The following is an 11,178-nucleotide window of genomic DNA, read 5'->3' as shown; positions in this document are numbered from 1 at the left end:
AGATCTACAAGGATGACCCCAATTAAGAATCTAAGCAACAGTGGAGAAGAAGGCTAACTTAAGTTCCCTTCCTCTATAATAAGATTGATAACTACCTTATATGGTATCCTAGAGCCTTCATCCAGGGGCTGATGAAAACAGAAGCAGACACCCACAGCTAAGCACTGAGATGTACTCCTGGAATCGTTGTAGAAAGGGAGAAGGGATGAGCACAGGGTTCAAGACCATGCTGGAGAAACCCACAGAAACAGATGACCTTAACAAACAAGAGCACAGGACCCCAGTCATAAAGCTGGGGAACCAACATTGGATCAAACCAAGCCCTCTGAATGTGGGTGCCAGTTAGGAGGCCTGGGCAATCTATGGGACCTGTGACAGTGGATGCAGTATTTATCCCTAGTACATGAACGGGCTCTGGGAGTCCATTCCCTATGGTAGGATACTCTCTCAGCCTAGATACACAAGGGAGGGCGTAGGCATCCCCCACTGACAGATTTTGATGATTCCCCCGTAGAAGGCCTCACCCTCCCTGGGGAGTGGGTGGGGATGTGGACTGGAGAGGGTCGGTGAGGGGCATGGGAGGATGGGAAAGGGAGCTGGGATAGATATGTAAAATAAGATTGATTCTAAATTAAATGAATTTTAAAAAAAGAAATGTGAGGCAGAAACAAAAAAAAAAAGGCACAAGATAGGAATTGAGAGCCGTTCTCTTTAATCAGCTTGAGGAGGCAGTTGCTGACTGCCAGCTCTTGGATGTACTCCAATAAAAAAAAATCAAGCTTGCTTGAAAAAAACAGAAATAAGAAATAATATAAGCTCTCTGCTCCTCCCTGTTTTAGACACAGCCGCATCTCTTCGTGCAGTGCCAGCCTCGTTCCTGAGACACAATGGTGAAGGTCGGAGTGAACGGATTCGGCCGTATTGGACGCACGGTTACCAGGGCTGCGGTCACTTCTGGCAAAGTGGAGATTGTTGCCATCAATGACCCCTTCATTGACCTCAACTGCATGGTCTACATGTTCCAGTATGACTCTAACCATGGCAAGTTCAAAGGCACAGTCAAGGCTGAGAATGGGAAGCTTGTCATCAACGGGAAGGCCATCACCATCTTCAAGGAGCGAGATCCTACCAACATCAAATGGGGTGATGATGGCGCCCAGTATGTTGTGGAATCTACTGGCGTCTTCACCACCATGGAGAAGGCTGGGGCCCACTTGAAGGGTGGAACTAAGAGGGTCATCATTTCTGACCCTTTTACTGATGTCTGTGATGGGTGTGAACTATGACAAGTATGACAACTCCTTCAAGATTGTCAGCAATGCGTCCTGCACTACCAATTGCTTAGGCCCCCTGGCCAAGGTCATCCATGACATTGTGGAAGGACTTATGACCACAGTCCACTGCCACCCAGAAGACTGTGGATGGCCCCTCTGGGAAGCTGTGGCATGATGGCCGTGGAGCTGCCCAGAACATTACACCTGCATCCACTGGTGCTGCCAAGGCTGTGGGCAAGGTCATCCCAGAGCTGAACAGGAAGCTCACTGGCATGGCCTTCCGTGTTCCTACCCCCAATGTGTCGGTCGTGGATCTGACATGTCTCCTGGAGAAAGCTGCCAAGTATGAAGACATCAAGAAGGTGGTGAAGCAGGTGTCTGAGGGCCCACTGAAGGGCATCCTGTGCTACAGCGAGGACCAGGTTGTCTCCTGCGACTTCAACAGTGACTCCCACTCTTCCACTTTTGATGCTGGGGCTGGCATTGCTCTCAATGACAACTTCGTAAAGCTCATCTCCTGGTATGACAATGAATTCAGCTACAGCAACAGGGTGGTAGACCTCATGGCCTACATGGCCTCCAAGGAGTAAGAAGCCCACCCTGGACCATCCATCCCCAGCAAGGACTCCAGCAAGAAAGAGGCCCTGGCTGCTGAGCATTCCCTGTCCAACAACCCCACAATAGTCATCTGCCACACAGTTCCCATCCCAGACCTCAGGAGAAAATAAGGAGGGGCTTAGGGAGACCTGCTCTCTTGAATACCATCAATAAAGTTCACTGCACCCATCAAAAAAACAAAAGAAATTATATAAAAATTGACTTAAGCCAAGCATTGCCTTAAAATTGTACAGTTAATAGACTTTATCAAGAGTTACCAAGAAAAATATTACACAAGTTACTAATACCACCAAAGACAAAGAAAGTATCACTAATGACCCCATGAACATTAAAAAATTGTTCATGAACATTATCAACAATTATAAATCTAAAACTTTAATACTCTAAATGAAATAGGTCATTCTTCAAATATCCTGAAAAAAATCACAAAAAAGAAATAGATTCATTGAACTTACACATCAAAAAATTAAATTGTCCATAAATAATATTTTAAAACAGAAAACACTAGGTCCTATGGGTTCAATTGACAAATTTTACAGAATATATTTAAATGAAAGGAGTTATCAATTCTTTACAAATTCATCAGAAGACATAGCAGGGGAAAAAAGCAATAACACAAGAGGATGAAATAAAAATGTAGACTTTTAAAAGGAAAATACTAAACAGACTGCACCACGTTTTTGTAGAAAATTATGAAAATCAAAAGTACTAATTCTAGAACTAAGAAGAAAATGAAACATGATTGTGGAACACAAAGTTAATATAACAGTACACTAATTTCCTAAACAAGCAATGAGACAGAATTTTATTTTAAAATAAATTTACAAATTTGTAAAAATGCACCCCAAAAGTAAATTCCCAGACCTGATCTGGCAAAATATTTCTGAGAACCATCTTGGCAAAGATACAAAAATCTGGTGGAAATGGCAAAGGTAAGTCAGATAAAAGAAGAAACATGAAATGTCCATGGGTAAGGAGACCCAGCATTCTCAAGATTTTAGTTCCTCTGCACTCTTTGAATAGATTTAATACAATCCAACCCGCAGCATAATGTTATGGGACTACTCATAAATTGACTGTCAAGCATACATCAAAAGACAAAATACCTTTAAAATACCAATAAAATCCTTCAAACGAATGAAGTTGGAATACTAATACTACCGAGATTCCGGGCTTATGAAAAATAACAGCAATGGAAAGTTATGGTAGTGACAAAGGAGTCAACAAGTAGCTTAATGAAACAAAATTTAGAGTCTATAAAAGACCCACAGAAATACATTCAACTGATCTTTACAAAAATATGCTGAAGTAACATAATGGGACAAAACATCATTTATTCAACTAATGGTAATAAATATCAACATGCAAAGAATTTAATGAAGACAGATATAACAAGTGTTCACCAAAAAATATTGTCTAAGGCATTGGTTCTTAACCCTTTGGGGTTTCCATATCACCTATCCGACATACCAGATATTTCCATTAGAACTCAAAACTGCAGCACAACTACAGTTATGAAGCAGCGACAAAATAATTTTACAGTTGGGGTCAAAACAAGCAGGAGCTGTATTAAAGGGTCACAGCATTAGTAAGAATAAGAAGCACTGGTCAACAAACAGGGCTGGAGCTGAAGAGATGGCTCAGTGGGTAAGAGCACGGCCTGTGATTCCCAGCACCCACATGACAGTTTATAACCATCTGTAACTCCAGTCTCTGGGGAATTCAAGACCATTTTCTGACCTCTGCAAGAAGCAACAGTGTGCACAGTGCACAGACACTCATGCAGACAAAATACACATAATAAAGCAAAAGGAATATTTTTATTAGTGTAAAGAAATAAAAAGCCTAAATGTAATTCACAAAACCATGAAGCTACCAAAACAATGACATAAAAGGGAAGCTCACCTGCCTTGGAGACGATGATGGCATTTTTTAGGTAAAACACAAGAGGTACTTTACATGTGAAGAGTATTTAACATGATGAAGATCATTCAATTAAAAATTCTGCCTGCTCAGAGAATGGGAAGACATGCCACAGACTAGAAGAAAATATTTGCAAGGCATATTCAAAAAGTATTGTTAATCCAAGTACATATACTAAGGCATATGAAGATTTCTTGAACTGTAATAATAAAAATCAAATGACCAGATTTAAAAATCAACGAAAGACTAGAACAGACAACTCACCAAATGTGACATAAAATGATAAGTAACCATGTAAATTAAGTTCTGTCATTTGTTATTACAGCTGCAAATCATAATTTGAGATGGCCACTGTTCACTGACTGAGATGGCCACATTGACATCAAGTTCCAGAAGGAAGTAAAGAAGATAATTTTTGTCCATCGCTAAAACAGACAAAAAATGTATATTTTCTGTTTTTTAGGGGAGGATTGGTTTGCATTACATAGTCCTGGCTGTCCTGAAACTCTCTACATACACCAAACTGGCCCCAAACTTACAGAGACCTGCCTCCCAAGTGCTAGGATTAAGGGCATGTGGCACTACTCCCATCCCATATTCACTTTTGAAATGGTTTGTTGTTCCTTTACAAAGCTAAATATCTTAGAGAATATAATAATTAAGCGTCTTTAATGAAACAATTGGAAAGTTTTCACACATAGGCTTCTTAAGACCTTATTACCAATTATCAAAAATGGCCTATGATAGGTGACTACATAAGTCAACTCCTGCAAGTTCATGCAATTTTACTTAACAACAAAAAGAAGTCACTTATTAAGGTTTGTAAGGACATACAGGAACCTTGTGGGTGTTGCTAAGTGAAAACAAGTAAATCTGAAGTGTTTTAACACAGATTTCAGCTTTAAAAGAACCACAAAACTGGAGATAGTAGATGCATCAGCCGGTGTGCAGGAGTGATTGGGCTGTACCAGCAGGATACAGAAGTTCATTATTTGGACAGTGTGAATAGGTGAAAACACATAGTTTCTAAGGATGTTAAAGTATTGTCTACGATAGCACAATGATGGACACATGTTACTGCACGTTCACCATGACTCACTAAATGTCTTATGAAACCTAATAGAGACCACAACATTTGGATGATAACAGTACCATCGTGGGTTCACTGACAATAGGACACACATCCTGGTGCACAACTTTAGAAGCCAGGCTGTACATGGGTGGACAGTGTACACGAGGACTCTGTGCTACTATCTGTTCCAAAACTGATTGTTTCTAAAAGTTGAAGTCATCTCCCAAGTGAGTCGCCGATCTAAAGTGACTAATTAGCAATGGTACATTTAGGCTTGAAATAAGTTTTCTCTTATTCTAGTATTCCCTTACAACACCATAAAGTCCATCTGTACTTGGAAAATGTAAAAAAGATATGGAATAGATATCAGAGGCAAAGACTTTGTCTGATTTAGGCTATGAAGTTGTTTTAAGGAAAACAAGGCTGCAGGTCAGGCTGTGGGAAAAAATAAATGAAAATGAATTTGAATACATGAGATATACATAGTCACACATAAACACTCAAAGAAAGAAGGAAGCAGTCCACTTAGAAGACTTGGAGATAGGAAAACCAAGGCATCTGACAGAAGAAGTGGAGATTAAACTCACCACAAGTGTGAGTAAGTGGGAAATGCCTAATTTAGTGGGAGATGAAATTGAAACAAGATCCCAGAAAATTAAGAATAAGAAGGAAAAACTTATAATAATTTGAATAATCCAAAATTATGTTAATGAAAATAATCAAGTTTCACTACCAGGAAGATTTAATACAACTGGAAATTTTCAAAAACGTGGGTGAAAATGGCCATGTTATACAGAAAAATTAAGTGTCATCACTACACAGCATCAAAACATTTCTCCTGAACTTCCTGTTATTTTTGTATATGCTTCAGTATATAGTCTTCCTGGATATTCTTAATTTCTATTTATACAAAATAACTTTTGAAGTTCCTGCCTTTGTTAATTTATATAAGCATGCAATTTTCTGTTTTTTGTAAACTTTTTATCCTAAGGTCTTTTGCTAAACTAATAGTGATAGATTAGTGACACATACATATGTAGATTACAGATAGATGATAGATAGATGGTAGATAGACAGATAATAGATGAGAGAGAGAGAGATGTTAGGTGATAGGTTGACAAAGAGAGGTAAAGATAGAGAAATAGAGATAAAATGAAAGAACCGGGATAGATGATGGTTGACAGATGGAAAGATGGATGGTAGAACATTAATAGATAGTCATGACCCACAGATACATATCAGTGTTGTTTATGTACCATAATTAAGGCTCCACTTATCAAGTTCATGTATGTCATGCCTATAGTCATCTTATTCTTTTTTTCTTTTTTTGTAATGTTTTTATTTAATTTGGACATGCTTCACATGTCAATCCGAGCTCCCTCTCCCAACCCTCCTCCCTTGTCCCTCCACCAGTCCCCCAGTCCCCCAACCCATTCCCACATCATTCCCCAGGAAGAGTGAGGCCCTCCTTGGGGGGATCTCTAAAGTCTGTCATTTCATGCAGGACAGGACCTAGGACACTGATCTGCTACCTAAGGCCTCAGTGATTTCTGTGGCCTCCTCACTGACACTACATTCATGGAGTCTGGATCAGTCCCCTGTTGGCCTCTCAGGCATCAATCTGGGATTCAAGAGCTCCCCCTTATACATTCAGCTGTCTTTGTGGGTTTCACCATCATGGTCTTGACCACTTTGCTCATCACTCCTCCATCTCTGTCACTAGGTTCCAGGAGTTCAGCTCAGTGTTTAGCTGTGGGTATCTGTCCCTGCTTCCATCAGTCACTGGATGAAGGTTCTAAAATATAAGGTAGTCATCAACCAAGGAGGGGCATTTAATGTAGTTTCTCCACTATTGCTTAGTTTGCCAGTTGGTGTTATCCTTGGAGATCTCTGGAGATCTCACTAGTATTAGCTCTCTCCTCAAGCCTATAATGACCCATTCTATTATGGTATCTCTCATGCTGGTCTCCTCTATTCTTACCTCGACTCAACCTTCCTTCTCCCCCATACTTTTTCTCCCCTACTCTTATCCCCCTCTCTTTTTCCTGGCTCCCTCTCCCCTCCCCCGATGTTCCCAATCTGCTCAGGAGATCTTGCCTCATTCCAATTCTCTGGGGTATCATGCACCTCTTTTGGGAACATCCCTGTTTCCCAGACTCACTGGCACTGGGATTGCAGGCTGAGACTCCCCTGATCCATATCTAAAATCCATATATGAGTGAGTACATACCATGTTTGTCTTTTTGTGACTGGGTTACCTCACTCAGGATGGTTTCCTCTATTGTCATCCATTTGCCCGCAAATTTCAAGATTCCATTGTTTTTTCCACTGAGTTGTACTCCATTGTGTAAATGTACCACATTTTCACTATCCACTCTTAAGTTGTGGGGCATCTAGGTTGCTTCCAGTATCTAGCTATTACAGATAATGCTGCTGTGAACATAGTGGAACAGACATCCTTGTTGTGTGAATGGGTGTCTTTTGAGTATATGCTTAAAAGTGGAATTGCTGGGTCTTGTGGTAGACTGAGTCCAATTTTCCTGAGGAATCTTCATACTGGTTTCCATAGTGGCTGTACGACTTGGCACTCCCACCAGCAGTGGAGGAGTGTTCTCCTTTCTCCACATACTCTCCAGCACAAACTGTCATTGGTGTTTTTGATTTTAGTCACTGACAGGAGTAAGATGATATCTCAGAGTTGCTTTGATTTGCATTTCGATAATGGCTAATGACACTTTCTCAAGTTTCTCTCAGCCATTTTATACTCCTCGATTGAGAATTCTCTATTTAGTTCAGTCCCCCACTTTTTAATTGAATCCTTTGGTATTCTGGAGACTTGCTTCTTGAGTTGTTTGTACATTTTGGAGATCAGCCCTCTGTTAGATGTGGGGTTAATGAATATCTTTTCCCAATCTGAGGGTGCCTTTTTGTCTAGCTGACTGTGTCCTTTGCCTTACAGAAGCTTCTCAGTTTCAGGATGTCCCATTTCTTAATTGTCGATCTCAGTGTTCGTGCTACTGGTGTTATGTTCAGGAAGCAGTCTCCTGTACAAATTCTTTCAAAGGTACATCCCACTTTCTCTTCTAACAGGTTCAGTGTGGCTGGATTTATGTTGAGGTCTTTGATCAATTTAGACTTAAGTTTTGTGCATGGCAATAGACATGGATCTATCTGCAGTCTTGTACATGCCAATATCCAGTTATGCCAGCACCAATTGATGAAGACGTCATCTTTTTTCCATTGTAAAATTTTAGTTTCTTTGTTGAAGACCAGGTGTTCATAGGTTTGTGGATTAATCTCAGTGCTTTCAATTCGATTTTATTGGTCTACCTGTCTATTTTTGTGCCAAAACTGAGCTGTTTTCAGGAGTAAAGCTTTATAATAGAGCTTGAAGTCAGGGATGGTGATGCCTCCGATGTTGCTTTGTTGAGCAGGGTTGTCTTGGCTATTCTGGGTTTTTTGTTTTTCCATATAAAGTTGAAAATTGTTCTTTCAAGGTCTGTGCAGAATTGTTCTAGGATTTTGATGGGGATTGCATTGAGTCTCTAGATTGTTTTTGGCAGGATTGCCATTTTTACATTGATCCTACCTATCCAAGAGCATGGGAGATTTTTCCTTTTCCTGGTGTCTTCTTTAATTTCATTCTTTAAAGACTCAAAGTGTCTATAACCATCCGGGAGCCTTCATCCCGTGACTGATGGAAGCAGAGGCAAACACACAATTAATCACTGAACTGAACCCAAGGAGCCCAGTGACAGAGAGAGAGGAGTGGTGAGCAAATTGGCAAAGAATGGGCTGGCAAAACCAGCAGAGACAGCTGATCTGAACAGGGGAGAGCTCTTGGACCCCAGACCGACAGTGGGGAGGCCAGCATGGGACTGATCTGGACCCCCCAAATGTGAGTGTCAGCGAGAAGGCCTGGGCAACCTATGGGTCCCTGAGCTGTGGATCAGTGTCTATCCCTGGTATACAAACAGTCTTCATGTGCCTATAGCACAAAGAGGGATGCTCTCTCAGCCTGGACTCTTAGGGGAGTGCCTGGACCCTACCCAGAGTGAAGTGACAGACTCCAGATATCCCCTATGTGGAAGGATTTGGAAATAGGGTGGGAGGGTGGGGGGGAAGGGGAGTGTGGGAGGAGGGGAGGGAGAGGGAACTGGGATTGACATGTAAAACAAGCTATTTAAAATTAAAATAAAAAATGATAAAAAACAAAACAAAACAAAATGACTCAAAGTTCTTTCAAAACAGGTCTTTCATTTGTTAGGTTAGCGTTACCCCAAGGTATTTTATGTTGTTTGTGGCAATTGTAAAGCGTGATGTTTCTCTTATTTCTTTCTCAGCCCTTTTATCATTTGTATATATTAGGGCTACTGATTTTCTTGAGTTGATCTTGTATCCTGCCACTTTGCTGAAGGTGTTTATCAGCTGTAGAAGTTACCTGGTAGAGTTTTTCAGGTCACTTATGTAAACTATCATATCATCTGCAAATAGTGAAACTTTTACTTCTACCTTTCCAATTTATATCCCCTTGATCTCCTTTTGTTGTCTTATTGATCTAGCTAGAACTTCCAGTACAATATTGAAGACATATGGGGAGAGGGAACAGCCCTGCCTTGTTCGTGATCTTAGAGGAATTGCCTTTAGTTTCTCTTCATTCAATTTGATGTTGGCTGTTGGTTTGGTGTATATAGCTTTTATAATATTTATGTATGTTCCTGTTACCCCAAACCTCTCCAAGACCTTTATCATGAAGTGGTATTGGATTTTATCAAAGGCTTTTTCATCATCTAGTGAGATGATAATGTTATTTTTGTTTCTCAGTTTGTTTATATTGTGGATTACATTGATGGATTTTTGTATGTTGAACCCTCCCTGCATCCTTGGAATGAAGCCTACTTGATCATGGTAGATGAGTTTTCTGATGTTTTCTTGGAACTTATTTGCCAGTTTATTGACTATTTTCGCATCAATGTTCATGAGGGATATTGGTCTGAAGTTCTCTTTCTTAGTTGTGTCTTTGTGTGGCTTGGGCTTCAATGTTATTGAAGCAAAGACCCTTCTGCTTCTCTTTCATGGAATATTTTGAAGAGAATTGGTATAACCTCTTCTTTGAATTTCTGGTAAAATTCTGCACTGAAGCCATGTGGGCCTGGGCTTTTTTTGGTTGGGAGAATTTTGATGACTGCTTCTATTTTCTTAGGTGTTATAGGACTATTTAGATTGCTTATTTGTTCTTGATTTAATTTTGGTAAATGATATTTATCCAGAAAATTGTTCATTTCCTTTAAATTTTCAAATTTTGTAGAGTACAGCTTTTCAAAATATGACCTGATGATGTCTCTCTTTCATTTCTGATTTTGTTAATTTGCATGTTCATACTCTGGCATTTGGTAAGTTTGGATAAAGGTTTGTCTATCTCAAAGAACTCTTTGTTACATTGATTCATTGTATGGTTTTCCTAGATTCTACTTTAATGATTTCAGCCCTCAACTTAATTATTTCTTGACATCTGCTCTTCTGGTATGAGTTTCCTTCCTTTTGTTCTAGAACTTTCAGTTGTGATGTTAATTCTATAGTGTGGCTGTTCTCCAGTTTCTTCATGTGGGCAATTAGTGCTATGAACTTCCCTGTTAGAACTATTTTAAAAATGTCCCATAAGTTTGCATATGTTGCGTCTTCATTCTCATTGAATTCTAGGAAGTTTTAATTTCTTTTTTTAATTTCTTCTTTGACCCGTGAGTGTTGCAATTGTGTATCATTCAATTTCCATGAGTTTGTAGGGTTTCTGCGATTGGTGTTATTGTTGAATTCCAACTTTCAGGCATGATGGTCTGATAAGATACATGGAGTTATTCCAATTTTTTGTACCTGTTGAGGTTTGCTATGTTGCCAAGAATGGGGTCAATTTTTGAGAAGCTTCTGTGTGGAGCTAAGAAGAAGTTATATTATTTTGTGTTGGATGGAGTGTTCTATAGATGTCTGTTAAGCCCAATTGGGTCATAACATCTATTACGCCCTTCGCCTATTCCTGTCTAGTAGTGAGAGTGGGGTGTGAGGTTTTATATGTGCTTTGAGTTTTAGTAATGTTTATTTACTAATATGGATGGTCTTGTATTTGGGGCATAGATGTTCAGAACTCAGACTTCATCTTGGTTGATTTCTCCTGTGGTGAGCATGAAGTGACCTCCTTCATCTTTTTTGATTGATTTTAGTTTAAAGTCTAATTTGTTACATATTAGGATTGGTACCCCTGCTTGTTTCTTGGATCCATTTGATTGGAAACTCTTT

General features: G+C 39.8%; 1 pseudogene; it reads left to right on the top strand.

The window, feature by feature from the left end:
* Window positions 1-887: 887 nt before the first annotated feature.
* Window positions 888-1,864, top strand: LOC101828667 (annotated as a pseudogene).
* Window positions 1,865-11,178: the final 9,314 nt, after the last annotated feature.

Source organism: Mesocricetus auratus, unplaced genomic scaffold (assembly GCF_017639785.1).
Source record: "Mesocricetus auratus isolate SY011 unplaced genomic scaffold, BCM_Maur_2.0 Super-Scaffold_100014, whole genome shotgun sequence".
Lineage (NCBI taxonomy): Eukaryota > Metazoa > Chordata > Mammalia > Rodentia > Cricetidae > Mesocricetus > Mesocricetus auratus.
Note: the sequence above shows the minus strand (reverse complement) of the source record. Positions and strands in the feature narration are given on the sequence as shown.